Source organism: Anguilla anguilla, chromosome 9, assembly GCF_013347855.1.
Source record: "Anguilla anguilla isolate fAngAng1 chromosome 9, fAngAng1.pri, whole genome shotgun sequence".
NCBI lineage: Eukaryota > Metazoa > Chordata > Actinopteri > Anguilliformes > Anguillidae > Anguilla > Anguilla anguilla.
In genome coordinates, this window is record NC_049209.1 from 22,489,589 (window position 1) to 22,507,283 (window position 17,695).

General features: G+C 42.0%; 1 protein-coding gene across 2 annotated transcripts in view; it reads right to left on the reverse strand.

Moving 5' to 3' along the window:
* The window catches only part of esama (endothelial cell adhesion molecule a), a 42,264-nt gene that overhangs the window by 23,580 nt on the left and 989 nt on the right, over positions 1–17,695 (reverse strand). The window lies entirely within an intron of this gene.

Genomic DNA, 17,695 nt, shown 5'->3' on the forward strand with positions numbered 1-17,695 from the left:
TTTTACCCACTGTTATGCACAAATGGATGATTGCTGTCCAACAGGAGAAGTTCAGATGGCTATTTGACACACAGTAGAATTATTTATTCTGAAGAGATCTCAAAGAGCTCATAGACCTACAGTTTTCACAAGTCATATCCACTCTGATCATGTAGCAAGCCCTCTCTGACACACCATACTCTGCTGAAGTGCTATTTTTGAGTAGATTTACGGTGAACTGATTCCATTTTATTACTTTCTAGAATGCTCTCCCATGCACAGTGCATTATCCTCCTGAGACCAAGTAGAAAAAAGTATTTTCATTTCTTGACATAATACAAAAGTGTCTTAGATGGAAAAACATATTGCTATGAAAAAGATAAATAAAAGTAAATAATAATCATATTTATTATTATTATTATTATTATTATTATTATTATTATTATTATTATTATTATTATTATTATTATTGAATGTATGTTGTAGTGTAAGTTTCAGTATAATAGAATATATGGGGGTGGGTAGATTAGACCGGTTTGTCTGCATTGGGTTTTTAATCCTGCCTGGTTCTGGGAGTATTACTGCACCAGAAACCCACCTCCCCGTACAGTATGGGTACAATATGCAGCAGCATTATCTCTGCATCGCTCCAGTCAATGCTCAACATGTTTACACTTTTCCTGATTTGGGAGTTGCGAGTTAGTTTCATAAATTCAATGGCTTACAAAATTCCCCCTGCGTATTACATCAATTCGTTAAAATTGGCTGCAGAAACAACTGGGTTTAAATTATTCTCAATGGCGCTCTGCATCCTGGCCGAGGTTACACATAATATCCATCGCACTGGAAGAACGCTGCCCAGTTTGAGGGCTGTACTTACGACAAGGTTCAGGAAGCAGGCAGACAGGGAAGCCTCTTCCCACAGAACAGATCACGTCACGGGTGGGATGGCATGAGCAGGGAAAGGATGAGACAGTGAATGGCACTGACTGGGAGACAGGCATGTACGGATACCTCCTTTTTGATGTAGGTCATTCAAGCGTTTCTTTATAAACTAGAAAAATGTGTAATGGGGTCAAACATGAAGCCCTTGGGGACTCCGGCACTGACGTGTAGGCACCTGATAAATCGTACTCATGCTCATTGGAAATTTGCATTTATATGGAGAACCTTTGATGGCAGAAACATTCTTTTAGCCACAAAGTTATGAATGAGTTCCTTATGGCAGAGTTTCACTGGCACCATGAAATATGTCCTGGCCACAAGCAGTTTCTTTACCACAGCAGTCTCAGGCACAATTCTCAGTGATTAATTAGGCTATGGAAAATCGTCAGTAGAAACGAAGAAATCCAAAGCACACATAAAACGCATGTTAGGAGGCTGGCGCCTTACAGGTGAGCTGTAAGCTGACAACTAACGCGGGCATTCCACGAAATGACAGACAAGTGCTTTGAAGACAAATCTCCAAGAAGATGAAGCCAACAGTGGCAAATTCCCTGTCAGCCAGCCGAAAATCCGGTGTTAATGTTTAGGTCAGGATGGCGCTACTTTTCAACTCAGATGAGAAATTCAACACTAGATCCGGCGGCGCTTCCCTTGAATAATTATGAGCTCTCTGGCGTCGCAGCAGAAAAATGTTCACTGCTTGTGTGAACACGGCAGGTCCTTACTCACACCCACACCTATCTAAGTGATGCCTGAACTGTGCTCCCCCCTCACGGCTGACCCACATTGGTCGAGATTTGTACAGCATTGTCAGTTCACCTATGAAATAATCTATGGGCTCTCCAACAGCTATTGTTTTATTTTGTACCTTATATGTTTGCCGTACCTAGCCCTTGGCCAAGTCTTTTGTGGATACATCATCGGTGACATAGTGCCACACACTGCTTTCAATAAGCATAATAGGATTTATTTATTTTTTACATAATAAATGTTGCAATGCAAACCAATTACAAAAATGAATCTACATCACACACGAGTCTCAGGTTCACCATACATCTGCACTGACAATATTTTTAACCTTTTTCTAATTTGTCAACTCTTCATCCCACAAAAACCCTTGCACTACAGAATATCCAGTTTTATAAACACTTCATTAGAAATTATGATAATGGTAATTATGATGATAATAATCCACAGTGTTGACAGTAGACTCCATTACCCAGAGGGCCTGGAGACCTGTTGTAAATGCAAAGAGACAAGGTGGGTAAAAATAGACTAAATGAAATTTATCTAGCCTTAAGGGTTTGAACACCATTAACTTCACCTTGAGGGTGGGAGACATTCTGAACAAATGAAGGGCCACAAAGTTCACAAATTGCAAATGACAAACAGAATCATTTGATTTCAGAGCATGCGGGCAAGGGGAAAAAAAGGTATTCTCAACCATTTCCAGGAATTTATGCAGTCTGGAGGAATGTATGGAGGGACTGGAATCCAAATGCCATGAATTTCCATTTGGATCCAATTTCATACATCCTGCATTTTTCAGGGAAAAGGATGAAAACAAACAGGCATAAAAGGCTCCTACCATGACTACATTTCAATTAGTAGTAAGCGAGAAAAGTGTTGCATGCCTTGACAGTTCTTATACGCTCCAAGCACCACAGTAATGTGGTATGGGGAGTGTATAAATGCAAAGTGATTTCTTATACAACGAGTGCACAAAGAGCAGTATCCTTCCAGTACCTCAGGAAAAAGGTTTATGCTTATTTTGCAGAGGGCTCCCTGATTTCAACAAGAAGAAAAAATTAATTAATCTTGGTACCATGATAAATGAAGCTAGGTAACCAACTTCTTCAAACACCTCTTTGTGCCATGAATAAATAATGCTCCAGATGTTTTTTGTGGGTTGTTTTTTTTTCTGCAGAGGTGTGCGTTCAGCCATATGAATTGAGTGGCAGGAGACCACAGCCATCAGGGTTTAGTGAATATGCAAAAGAGCAGCCGGACCCTTCACCACGCAGGCATGCATGGCTTATCCGCTCCCAGCAGCTTGCACCGGGCCCTTGGTGCGCACTTTTGCCTTAACCACGGAAAGTCTACCAGCACTAAAGCAGACCGGGGGGGAGACGGAGAGGAGAAAAATCTTATGAGAGGGATATGAGAGGTAGGTCATGTGACTGCTCATGGTGAACCGATATTGGAACCGATCACATGGCTAGGAAGCCATGGAAGGCTATTTCCACAGGAACCATCCATTATCATTCAATTTTGAACATTTATTGATTTTCCAAAGTGACTGGATTACACATTCTCAATATCAACAGATCACTAATTATATGTTTCTAAGGCCTTGCTTATTCTAACTGGGTACAAGAGGGCACATCACCTCAGCTGAATGATGTGAAGCAAGGGTCTGCTTAACATGAAGAAATAAATGTGACATAATTAATTCTAATATAGCCAATATTATAGTTAGTGTGTTAAAACAATACCAACAAAAACATATAATTCAATGATGGCAACACATTTTTGGCATAATGACAATGACAGCAGATAAATTATTGTTGAATTTATAATGACTATTATCAACCGACACAATAGGGCAAGCGGCACGGATTGGATCAGTGGGAGAAGGAGCCATTTTCCTTGTTATCTTTCCTGAACTTTCATTTCCGCTGGTTGTATGAGAGGAACCTACGGCTTGCTGTGAAAAATTGGAATCTTATTATATCCTGTAATATTTCATGGACGTCTTGCAGAAGAAAAAAAACATGCGCAGCTACAAATGTTCAGCACTAATATGGAGATATCGGATTAAGCTGCTCTTTCCCTGCTGCTTTACACGGTCGCGGATGTGGGGGTGGGGGCCAATATGTCTGTCAGACAGGTCCCCCGCCCTTCATCTCTCTCTCCTGTGGGTGCAGGAGCTCACTCACGCAACACTCCCATCCCTCCAGATTAAACACCAGGAGCTAATTTTGTTGCTACTTCGCAATTCCAGCCGTAATCCCATCCTAATCCTCGCAGGCTCAAATAAAACTGGAAAGATCTCCCACCAGGTATCTCCTGGATGCTTCGTGTCAGCGTACGCAGGCACACACACACGCACACACACACACACACACACACACACGCACACACACACACCACACACACACATTGTGTTGCTCACCAGTGTGGCTCTCTCCAGCATACTGCCTAATTTACAGCATGCCCACGGGACAGCTTACTTTGACTTGCACATGTCTGGGCTCAGTAAATTCATTACTGTGGAGCAGGCTCCTGACAGCAGAATGAGGCAGGAGGCAGGGGTGGGGGGGGGGGGGGGGGGGTGAGGACAGTGGATGGTGCGGCACTGAACCATTGATGGATTCCCCAGTGCAGAGCATCTAGTGGGGCAGTCACCTTAGATCCCCTTTAAAGACAGACTGACAGTCAGGAAGTTCCTCTGTGCTCACCTGTCATGTGTTGACTGCGAGGCAGTCACTCAGAAATACAGTTCCAATTATTCTTGCTGAGAAATATGTCTGTGAATTAACAGGAAACAGTTCTTGTTTTCATCACTGGTCTGAAACATTTGTTTGAATGTTTCCAGTGTAAAAAAAGACTAGACAATTTGGTGACATGTGTTATGTGCAAAATGATTAAACCCTTCATTGGCCTGCTTTATGTGCTAAATAACTAAACCCATCATTGGTATATTTTATGTGATAAATAACTAAACCTTCATTGGTATATTTTTTGTGCTATATAACTAAACTCTTCATTGGCAGATTTTAGATGCTAAGTAACTAAACCCTTCATGGGCATGTTTTATGTGTAAGAGGACTAGCGGGGACCGGGGAGGTCAGTTGGATAATCACAGATCTCCAGCACGTACTCAATAATGTATTACATTGTGACTAGGACCTGAATTACCACTGGATTATGAAAGAGCAGGCTGCCCTTGACAGCTGGGCTGTTTTTTTTTTCTATACTGAAAATTCAATTCCCTGTGCCATTTCGATCACACCATTTCTCTGCAGGTACTGACAGACTTCTGGATTACCTTAGCTTTGACTGATTTGATTCACATGAGCAAAATCACATTCTTGTTCAGTTCCATTACTTGGAAATAGCTCTGAACACGGCAACATAGTGAATCTGACGTGATTGTTCCAATAGCAATTTCTTCCAATTTCTGACGAGGCAAGAAAATTGGAAAAAACTATATTTGAGGATGAATGTAATTATGGAGATGATTAGAGTTTGTGGAAAAAGTATGTCCCCTTGTGTACAGAGAATCTGTAAAAATCTGCAATTTTTGCACAAAAATGAACACATATTGTTCATGTCCTTGTGCAATTTGTACGGTTAGAAAGAATGGCTTTCTAACAAAATACAAATAACTACTGAACATCAGAAAAATTCAAAGCTCCAGTTTAAGCTCCAATTTAGCTATACATGTAAAATAAAAACCCCACTGGAGTGCTGCTTTGCTTTGGAAGTAAGGGTTCACATTGGGAGCAGAGCACTTTCAAAATGTCAAAAAGAAATCAGTCAATGGCTCACTTTTTGGACCACAGCACATAGGTTTTGCTTTCTAACCTTTTTCATATCTTTCTCAACCTAATGAGGACTTCTTAGTTTTCAAAAAAGAAGTATCTTTGCACTTACATGTGAATGAAAATCTGAATATATTTCCAAAGAGAACACAAGGCATACCTGCAATTTAGGCCTGAAAATTTCAGTCAAGAACGACAAAATAAAAATCAAAAGAAAACAACAGGGACCACGGACGGCGTTAATGGAAAGGACTGCTCCCTCAGTGGGAAGTGGACAACCACCAGGAGCCCATGCTAAGTGCAGTCAGTAATTTCACAGGCACAGTGTTCACTGTTTGCAGGGCAGTTTGTCTGGCTGCCAGGCTCAAGCAGTCCTGGCTGGCGGCCTTCCTTATGCTCACACGATCACATCACTTCCACCCTCATGGGAGATTTTTGGTTTAAGATTTTATTTTTTATTTTTTCACACTGACCCCTGCTGTCACCACCGCAACTTTTCCCCTTCTGCCAGATTGCCCAGTTTGGTGTGATTCCTGTCTTGTTGCTTTGCGACGCAAACCCCACCACATAAGGCATGCATTCCGTCAACTCGCAAACCAACCCACGGAACCGCTGCTCTGGTTTGGAGTCACAAAGTGACAATCGCGGCTATCACATATGAATCCACTTTGAAAAGTGTGTGCTGGGGACACCCTGGCAGAAAATCGTCTCTTCAGTGTGGACACACCCTGAGGTAAAGCAGATGAGCAAGAGAGAGCTATGGATTAAGCTACATTTGGGTCAGCATGATGACAAGTTCACGGTCAATGCGATTTCAGGACTACGTGTTTAGGCTTTGCAATGGTGACCCAGACCATGTGCTTTTCTGGCCTTAAATTCCTGATTTCTTCCACAGAAGTATTTTTACCCTGAGATGATCAGGGTAAAAAGAAAAACACTTGAAACAATAAGCCCAACCAAAGATCAATAAACCACTGTCCTTTTGTGTGCAAATATTCAGAAAACGGAAACAGAATGAACGTCCTCTTTAGCAACCACTGCTTTCACACACCTCCAGCCCTGAAAAAATCAATAGTTCTAATGATCAGTCACTAATTAATCTGAAGAGCAGGGTTTCAAACTGTCAATGAAAACCCTGGATCAAAGCTGTTAACAGTCGGCAGCTGACTAAAAGCAGGACATGCCTAAATGTAAAAAGTCAGGAAATACTGAACTGAAATACACAGCAACAATTAATGAGGAACAGTCACCATTTACTGAAAACAAACCTTCATAGTCCAAATGGCCCACAACGAAGGAGCTACTTGCTATCTGATTATCTGTGATTGCAAACTGATGACATAAGATGGCTCTGCGGTCACTGGATGGCACAATTGCCTACAATTTAATTTGTTTACTTTTTGTGGAGAACTACAATAAAAGAATAAAAACAATAACACTTCTAATTACAAAAACAATGTAAAAAAAAAACACAATGCAGGGGCAAGATGTGTGGTGCAGCCCGTAGGGCAGTGTGGGATTTGATCTCCACAATAGCACTTTTCCCCCTTTGATCCCTGCTATCCTTAAAAAAAAGAAAAAAATAATACAGGACAACAGGTAGCAGAATGAGACCTATGCGTTGGTGACCAATAAAGGGCAAGATATCAATCACTGGGTTACATATGCAAACTAGCTTATTTGCTAGCCTATGCCAGGGCTGCATATGTTTTTGAAGGTCCAAGATGAAGTCGGCAGTCAGTTTACCAGAAGGGTTCACAACAAGGGCAGATCGCGTTTGAGATTTCATGCCAGCTTCTGTTCTTAATTATTTAACGAGCCCAATCATTTATTTGATATGACATTTGTGACAAAGTCACAAGCTCTGGCCGCTGACTGCACATGTATCTTTGGTGAAAACGTTGAACGGCGGTGCCATACAGGACTGAACCAGCCTCAGTATACAGCCATCTAGAGAACTAAGACAGAATCATTAGTCAGAAATAGAACCAGCGTACACACCAGCCAAGAATGGAGCTGTGCACCCCAAGTTTACTGTGCCTGTGCCACAGTCTCCACACGGTACAGGGCAACTCTCCCTGTGAAAGCATCCTCATGGCCCTCAGACAGCAGGACTCTCCAGGACAGTGAAGGATGACTGACAAAAAACACATTTTTGTCCTGTAGCAAATGGAAGTTGAATGGTGCACCACCCCCCCCCCCCCCCCCCCCCCCCCCCCCCGCCCGCCACCGCCCCACCGAAAAAAACCGAAGCTCAGCCGAATGGCCTCAAATCCACAGTTAATCCATAAAGATCCAGTTTATCATTCACTTCAAAAAAAAAAAAAAAAAAACATATATTCCTGCTTCCTCAAAAACTTTCAGGGTCGCTGCGGTGGCTGTCCTTAGACAGACGGCTCGCAGCCCCTGCACAAACAGGGAGGAAACTTGAAAGGCTGTGTGCCGGGAATATCCGGATCAGTGGAGTCTAGGGACAGGACAGGGAGGAGGTGTGGGACTGGCCAGAGCCACCATTTCAGATACAAAGGGAATAATCTTTTCACACTGTTTTTGGAGGTTTTGTTTTAACCTGTTGTTGAACTCCATTTGGCTCATCCTACATTGCCCTGCAGACAAGAGCCTGACCACGCCCGCAGGGAGTGAACCCAGTCTTTCTGAGTATTCCGGTTCACCTTGGGAGCGAAACGTCACCCGCTCATCTGATCCAAAGCGATTGCGCTGTGACCTCAGTGCGGTCATTCCACACCGCTGACAGAGACCCGATTCATCAGAGCCATTAGCACTAACAGCTCAAGGAAGAAAAAAAAAAAAAACTTGAGAGAAGAGAATGCCAGAAGGGGTCGGATGTTCTGATCGAAAGGCTGTTAAAGGCCTTTTCCTGTTTGTGAGGCCCTGGCCACTGGAGGGACAGGGATGATTAAAAAACTATTTACCAAAAAAAGAAAGACCATACTCCTCTGTTGACAGGGACTTTGGGAAGTGCATTGTCCTTGGAAACTGTATTTCTTAATGAAATATCAGACAAATGTCAAAAACAAGCCACCCACTTGAGATTTCAAATTTAATTACTGTACGCCTGTTCTCACTGAGCTGCAATGTCTGACACATTGCGGATCTGATTAACTTATGTTTATGTTTCACAGATATGCCAGCGAATCTGAAACCATGACAACATGCTGTCAAATTGAAGAGGACCTTCCCATCTTGTTTCTTTGTTATTGTGCGCGGAACCGTATATTTCTGGAGTACCCCAAAGACACAACGACAAGACAATGAGACAGTTCCCGCTGCACCCCAAAGCTATCATTAAAAGGATTAAGGCACTATACTGTTACAGAACGAGGTGGCTATAACATCACCCTGGAAGTGATCTGGTAATTACATGGGCTGGGAGAACTGGAAAATAAACAAATGTGCGTGGGAGGTCCACGCATTCCCAGTAGTCCTCAAGTATGGTGCCAAGCATCCCCCAAGTATCCCACAATACATTGGGTGCAGGGACTATAGGGCATTTCACCCTGTTTTTGCCATAATTTGGACCCAATACTTTCTCCTCTACAACCCTGAAATATGCTAATGAGATGCCTGAGCGCCAGCCAATCATTGCACAGCTGCAGAGATTTGCTGACAGGCAGACTCAGCCTGCAGAGTAAACCCTGCTGGCTGGGTGTTACAAGTGTGTGCATGCCCACCCTGATGTCTGTGAGAGAGCAGGGCATTCTGGGAAAGAGAAGCTGGGGAAAGAGCTGGGCAGTGTTCCGCAGCCCTAAGGGTGACAGGGGGAGAGGTGGGTAGTTTTTTTTTGGAGGGGGGGACTCCTCTTAACCCGCACCACTGAAGCAACTGCAGCACCAATAGATGAAGACCAGCATTAAATCATACATGTGGGTATTTGTAGAGCACATTGGAAATACATTTTTTCTACAGGGATGGCTGCTGAAAAGGATGAATATATAATCACTGATTACCACTATAATCATTGACACTTTACTTTAAATATCTCTCTCTCTTTGTCTTTCTCTCTCTGCCATCTCCTTCCTTCCCTCTCTCTCTGCCTCCCTCTCCCACCCTAACCTAATGCACCGGCTTTCTGTGAGATATGACACATAGATCCAAACACCAGTCCTCCGTATCTCAGATCAGGCCTAAAGGTCTAATTTGCTCACCCAGAATTCTCCGCATGTGAGACGTGGAAGCGCATGCTTATTACTAAGCAACGTGTCTGTACCTCTACGCCTCAAATGACCGCAGAGGTGGCAGGAGTAACAGCAGGCTACTAGGTTTTACCATAGAGGTTATTTTCTCTAAGATAACCCAGGAGCTTCAGCTATGTACTCTTAAACAGCTACCCTTATAACCTCTCCACAGCGTACACAGTATAAAGGTCAGTGCTAAATCAACTCAGAGTAAAATGAATTAACACTGAACATTTTACTGTGCTTAAATGGGCACTGAACATTAAACGATGTTCAGTACTAAAAATCTAAATGTCAGTGCAGTCATGTGGTGGTGAGGTGACAAATTGAAAATGGAAAAAGTACTCATACATGAAGTGCTATTTTCATCATACATGATTTGCATTTAGGACACGATTATTCGGAGAGGGGGAGAAAAACAGAGTATCAAGCTGGTTGCAGCTGTGTTCAGCAGGACCTGAACACTATAATTAAAACTGAAAGGTATTTTTTATTCCCCAGAACCCACTATTAAGGCAATTACTGTAGTGAAACAAACAGCTTTGTGGCCATTATCAGATTTGCTAAATGAGTGGTTTGCGTCTAATGGCTCTAGAGTGCTCGGTGCTTCTCGTTTCAGGGAAGTTTGGTGTGCCTATAAGCTGCCAGGCTGGTGGCTGCAAAAGACGAAGAGATGGGCGCATCATCAGATGTGAGAGATTTTTGGCTTGCTACAATGAGCCAAATTGACAATTCATTTGCATGGAAGCTCAAGTAGACTCATCTGTTCAATGACAGCTAAGAGTGCTCCATGAAGGGTTCAGCTAAGAGTGGACTGGAGTGTTCCGGATACTGGCCGGCCAATATTTTACTTCTGCAAATCCGAAGATTGTTTTGTTTATTTTATTTTTTGCATGTGATATTGATGGAATTAACACTTCATGATAGCAGGAAAAAGAAGACTATCGAAGTCATTATATAATTTACATTAAAAATGCAAAAAAAAAAGTTGTGATCAAGTTCAAACATACCAACACTGAAGAGCAGATTTATCTGTTGTATAATAGTATATCTGTCCTTGCACATCTACTGTTACGTATTGTGTATTTGGTATACCAAGTATCTCACCTAGGACACTAAGACAGTACATTATTAACATGATCACTATACATACTGAAATAGCAAAAACAATATTTAGGACCACATTGTGTCCCGGCAACAGTTAGTATATACTGTAGGCCAGCTATCATATGAGACACATGAGAAATAATGTATGCCTAAACTTGTGAAACCAAGCCCAGTGCCATATAGGATACATGAATGGATGCATTGCAAAAGGATGAATTTCAGTGCACATTTATTTTAGACAATGTTGTGATATTATCATCGGTTAGCAAATCCTCTGGAGCAATTCATGCATTCTGAATAGCCTCTCTATCTATTATCAAGTTCAAAGGCTTTGTATCTGCGATCTATAAATTATAGAACATTAACATTTTTACATGATCTATTTATTATTTATTTGACTGCACAAATAGCAAGCGACCCCGGATTGGATCTGCACGCTAACTTCGAGCCAGAATCAGCCCAGATCCCAGAGTCGCCTGTAGTCTGGGTTGAATGTCCAGGGCTGCTAACACTGTTAGCATACATCCTAAATTCAGTTTTTCTACATACTGTAGCTGTAGATTATTCAAGTGTAATACCTTACTAGAAGGTACAATGGCAATGCCCCACCTGGGACTTAAACCTGAAACCTTGCTATGAAAGAATGGTACACAACCTACTTGCTACTCCAGTTGACCCCAGCTGTGAATGTTATCTTTTCATGACTGGGCCATGCTAGCAATATGAAGGACAGTTCAATATAACTGGAGAATATGATTTCTATGTACCATCTAACACTCATCTTAAACTCATAACACCGTGTAAAAAAAAAGTGTGACATGTTCTTAGATGAGCTTCTCAAGACATACTGAATAGGTGTTAATTTAGACATCAGTGATTACAGTATCATCAATGTATATTATCGTATAGATTATATGTATATGTATATATTGTTATGGTATACATATCAATGATTCAGTATAGTACAGTACTGTCAGAGTATCATTAAAGTCTGTGTTCTGTGCATGCCAAGCTGCTTTCTTGGCCAAATTTTCCTTGTAAAGGATATTCGATATCTCACTGGGGCTGTCTGGTTAAATAAAAGTTAATTTAAAAAATGAAAATTACAAAGGAACCATAATATTACATTCATAACCTTAACTTATCTATATGACAGAGTGTGCTGAAAGAAATTATTAAATGAATCCCATTGTGCTGAAGGGACAGTATTGGCCAGACAGGCTGTGTAGAATCATCAGTGCAAAAGAGGATTGTGGATTGAGAATCCGGAGCCAGTTACATATACCCGCATCACTCCACCTTCAGCATGAAGGGATTCCTTTAATAGTTTCGCTCTCTTTGCTTAAGCTCCCGCATAATGAACAGAAGCGCATCAAGTCGAGCGCCCGCTGTCGTCACCGCATTCTGCCCGTCTGCCGGCTGAGTGGTGACGAGCGAACGCCCCTGCCCCACACACCACGCAGTCATGCTTTATGAAAGACGATCTCTCCCGCAGAAAGGCACAGAACAGTGGCCCAGCGTCTCAGCGGTCCACCATTACGTCTGACAGCAGAGTAAACAAGAAGATCATGACACAGTAAATAAGACTGCTATTTCCCTCCAATCCATCCAGTGTACATCCTGCCTGTTCACGATGACTGCGCTTTTTTGAAAAAGCATGACCCCCCCCCAACAAAATAACAATAAATAACATCAGTAACTGTCACAAACTTCACAGTAATGCTTTGAATTATAAATAGAATATTTATTTAGACAAACATAATCTCACCATCTGAATCCGTTAAACAGCAGTGTGCATTATATCGCGTGGCACACATATTTTAGAAAAGTTACAAGTAATGCTATTTCTTCCAAAACTCATACAAGGTTTGTTGACATTATTTTTAATCTAACTGCAGGACTCGTGCTTGACCGCACGTGCTTCATTTTTGACTCCAGGAGAACGCAATGTAACAGCATAAACAACCGTCACAGTTGGTCTAACGGAAAACAAGCCCTTAATCTCTGTCCTCATGGAAACTCATCTGTTCTTCGCATATATTCACAATATTATCTATTTGCACAGCTAGCTATTCGCTAAAGACGATCATACGGAACGTATTTTCACGTCACACCGATGGGGTTTGAACGCGTAACCTTATGAGTACAGGCCCAGGTCGTTGCCCACCGTGCCACGCGGGGCATTGCCCTCGGCTCGGGGGCATTTCCTTTGAAAGGGGGAGGATGAGTGGGAGTGGCGTGCCTCTTTAAGAGAGTCCGCCGGCCAGGCGGAGAGTTGGGAAAGTCGCCCGCTGACTTTCTCATGACCCCCAGGCCAGCTCGGAGACCCGCTCCTCTTGGGACGACGCTGCTGAGCGGGAGGGAGGGAGTGACATTCGTCTGGACCATCCACCCGTACAACAACACTGTCACAATGTGGGGACCCCAGCGAGGACACACTGGATCAACGCAGGGGCTAGTCCATCCAGGGCGGTTATATAGCACAAGTGTTTTCAAAGAGCAGAAAGGAATGTGGAGCAGGTAATAGACCCAGTAGAGTGCCCACCATTCATTTATTTCAGTTTGGTCCAAGAGGCTTACGGAATTAGAAAAAGTTTCTCGCACGTAAAACAGGATTACATGAAACTTTTATTTTGGTAATAATACAGATTATACAATTGTCATGTCGCCAAACTTCAGATTACAGATATTTAATGTTCAATGTATTGCTGTTATTATTTTTAATGCTGTTATTATTCATGTTATTATTTGATAAATAAACAATATTCATATCTCACAACTGTTGTTAAAACAACTATTACTAATAATAATGGTCCTAATATATTAATAAGTCTAATAGTCAGAGGAGAAACACATTGACCAAACAAACGAGAGGGTGAGGAACTCAAACTCCAAACTGGTCTGGAGATCTGGCAAGCGTCCACTGCCTGTTATTTTAAGAAATTAGCCATTGGAGATAAGGAGAAACTGATGTAAATTTGATTGATTGCATTCTTTCTGTCCTGCCCTCTCTAGATATTCTGAATATTTAGGGGATTTGGGGGATAGATGGAGGGACAGCAAGACAAAATTGAATAGAGAGAAGAGGGCATTGACAAATGTCAGCATTGTTAGCCAATGAGAAAGACATGCTACATATCCAGGCCTTATTTTCTGATGACAGTGAGGAAGCTTTTACTCTCGAGAAGGAAAACTGTCACATTCTACCACGTTGAGTGGTTCAATTATGAATAGAAACAAGTGAACAGCAGTGGCTTGCTCTCCTTTTTACCCAGTTCCTTGCAGTAGTCGTAGACTCCAGCAAGGCTCCATAAAACAAAAAAAATGGGTTGACGTATCATATGTTATCACTGACCCACCAATCTGAATGAATCACAGTGTTCTCATATGGAGAACATAAATCATTTTGATTGGCTGGCATTGGCCAGTGATAGCACACGGTAGCTGCAGCCATTATGGGGTTTATGGGGTTACATTGCAGGTCACAGTCTCACCAGGTTGTGGATGGCAGTTGGCGTCTGACAGTTCCTCATTCTCATGTCACATTTGCCCTTTCTCTCTCCTACCTCCAGTCGTCCTTCAGTCTCAGCCTGGCACCTCTGACACTGCTTTGCCTCGCTCTCTCTCTCCATCTCTCTCTCTCTTTCTCCCTCTCTTTCATCACCTTACAGTTGCCATCCATTCTGTACATAATCTTTCACCAGCAGTGCCTATAAAAAACTTCAACTGTGGTAACAGTTGCACTTCATCTGATGACAACAGGCTTTGAAAGGTATTGCCTTCTCAGGCAAATGCAGTTGCTCCGTGTTTTCCATTTGATCAGGTTACAATGCCATGAGAATACATTCTCCAGAAAATCAAAGGTGAAGCATGCAATCAAACAACAAAGCAAATAAATACACAAAGAGAACCAACAACAAGTCCTGCAATGTGACTGAAACATGTCACACTAAAACTGAACTGGGTGCACAGACTGTTGCAATATGAGATACTGACTTTGGGGACAGTTTATTATTTGGTGCTTATTGAGATGGGGTGCTCCAGGGTATTGGTGCTCCCCCCAGGTCTACATATTGTTTTGTAAATGATGTGCTATTTCATGCCTCACAGTTGGACTGACAGGAGGCTAATGGGACCCAGACTACGCCATAGACTGCTATCACCCCAGACATCCCCTCAGCTTCACTCCACCATCATTGGACACCTGCATGGGACAATTTTGGTCTTACAACATGAATGGATAAATGGTTGTGTGCAATGTGCTTGAATGAGAGTATTGTACACCCCGCAACACCTACAGAATAAAGAAGAAAAGAATAAAGACCTTCTTTTTCTCATTTGTGTGCCCAGAAGAGAAGATTAATTGTAGGTTAAAGCTCAGATAAGGTGTATTCCACAGGACATGCTAGATAAGGAGCCAGCTCATTCTGCTTATCGACTATGAGCAGACCATAACCCCTACTCATCACCACTCCACCACTCACAATTTATCCTTAAAGCAACAAATGTATCATTTTAATTTCTTGTATAACCTTTAATAGCTAATTTCAGAAACTACACACTAATAAAGTTGTGTAACACATGCACGCACGCACATGCACACGCACACACACGCACACACACACACACACACACACACCAGACTGAACAGAGATCAGATATTCAGTAATGGGCTATCTTGTTGATTAATTAGGCATTGTATACATAGTGCATCAAACTGAAAGGTTCGGTGAATTGCACAGTCATTTCACGGTTGATTCACTGTCGTTGTCAGTGTAAGGCCATTCCAATTAACATCCATACAATTAACATTAATGAGGAGATAAGCCCCAAGAGGCTGATATGAACCAGCGGAAGACAATTAGTTTACTAAAACATCCGGTTAATGGACATCACGTTTGGCAAACCAATACATATCATGCTACATATAGGAAACACACAGCACACAACATGGAACTCTCCATGCTAACTCACACATCGCCATTTTAAACCTCACTCATTCCTGGACAGGCTACATGCTACAAAAATACTGGTAATTCTTATTGCCTCAATTGAGATACCAAGATACCAAGGGTTAATGACTAGTTCACAGGTAAATTGGTCAGGATGAACACTGACAGCGACAAATTGTATTTCATAAGCCAAAGATGTACATAAGATGCCCTTTTCACAATGGGCAGGAAACAGAATGGGGGGGGAAAGCATTAATATTTATTTACTTATTTTTGTGTAGTGCTTACATGCCACTGGAATCCTTCATTAGCCTTTTACTAAAATCCTTAAGGTCCATTTACACAAATGTTTTGAGCAGACAATGGGCTAATAACAATACTCCGATTTTATTTATGCTTTGAGTATGTGTAGAAATGTGCTTCTATTATATATAGACTGGAAGAGTACTCAAAAAGAGACATCTGAAAATATATAGTGTACACTTTCTACAGAATGCTGAACTACGGCGCTCACTGTTAAGAAAATAGACTGCACGGTGACAGGTTCTGTGATGTCATGTTCTCTATATGGACTCCATTGTGTTACATCCTTTACTAGGACACAGACATGCACACATGCCCGCCCACACACACACACACACACACGGGTAACCTGTAAGATAGAAAACAAAGTGCAATCATTCTATCCTGTTATGTTATGAAGCCATGGGAATCTAATTTCCTATTATGTCTAATTGCTGAGTGGCTTGGTGACAGCAGACCCGCAGACTTAACATCTTCCCGTTTACAATAGTCTATTCTTCTCTAGCTTCCTTCACATCCACGACGCAGTATCTTAGGACACACCTGGAGCCTGAGGTCGTAGAGTCCCCCCCTCCCCCAACCTAAGGAACAGCAGGCCACATCCGTTCGCGTAATGCGTTTTCACAACGAACCTCTTTTAGAAATTCAGTTTTATCAATTACAAGAACAAAGTGTTCCCGTTCACGAACTGAGAAATTCCACTTGTAAATGTCGTTACGTAGAGCACTCCTTAGAATTCCATGCGGGTGTTGCGTCTCCCGGTTGCGAAGCAGAGGTGAGACACAAGAGCTGCTGATAAATTGCGCGCCTCAGCATTTTTGACTGCTTTGGTAACAAGCACACATGAGGGCACAGCTTGGATACTCATCGCATGAAACAAAGATAACAGGGCAGAAAAAAATCTTACTATATCTAAGTAAACATAAGATAAATGTTAAGTCAAATATACATTCGTTTAGCAGCTGTTCATATAGATCACCTGTGTATTTCTTGTATTTTTTTAAAAAAGACCTTAGCGTTAACAGGTAGACACGTGTGTTTTGGTAGTTTTGCAATTATCTGAAATATTGTCCTCCAAGAAGGGGCTTAACTTTCCCGTACCAAGTCACTTTTTCGTTTTGAAGTAAGTGCAAATGTTTATATTCATATAGGCAGTAGCTTACTAGCAATGCTGGTGTCACTGTGCATGTCCTGTTATTTTCAACCAACCGAAGGGATATAACCACAAACTTGCATCACAGCAAGATAAACACAAATGTTCGTTCAAAGCCCTCTTAAATAAGTTACATAGAAATAGTGCAGGCTATCCACACTGTCCCCACTGACCATGGATTAGTTCATTATTTGTGTGAGAGATGTTCTTTGCCCTATATACACTACACCTTAACACCATGACTACTCGAAAGTCTGACTTTGGCCATTCTACTGAAAATGCCATGCTGACCTCTGAATTTCATGTCATTCACATATATACGAGTTAATTTCGTATTTGTGACAGTAGGACGGGGGTTATAAGCGAACAGGTTACTTTAAAGCCGCCCAAATTAAACAACCCTTTTACTGACAACCGGGTCAGAACCCCGTTCCCATGAGGTTAAAAGATCACAACACTGCGTAAAATGAACAACTAAAAACGAAAAGGTCAAGTCAAGGTAGCAGTCTATGC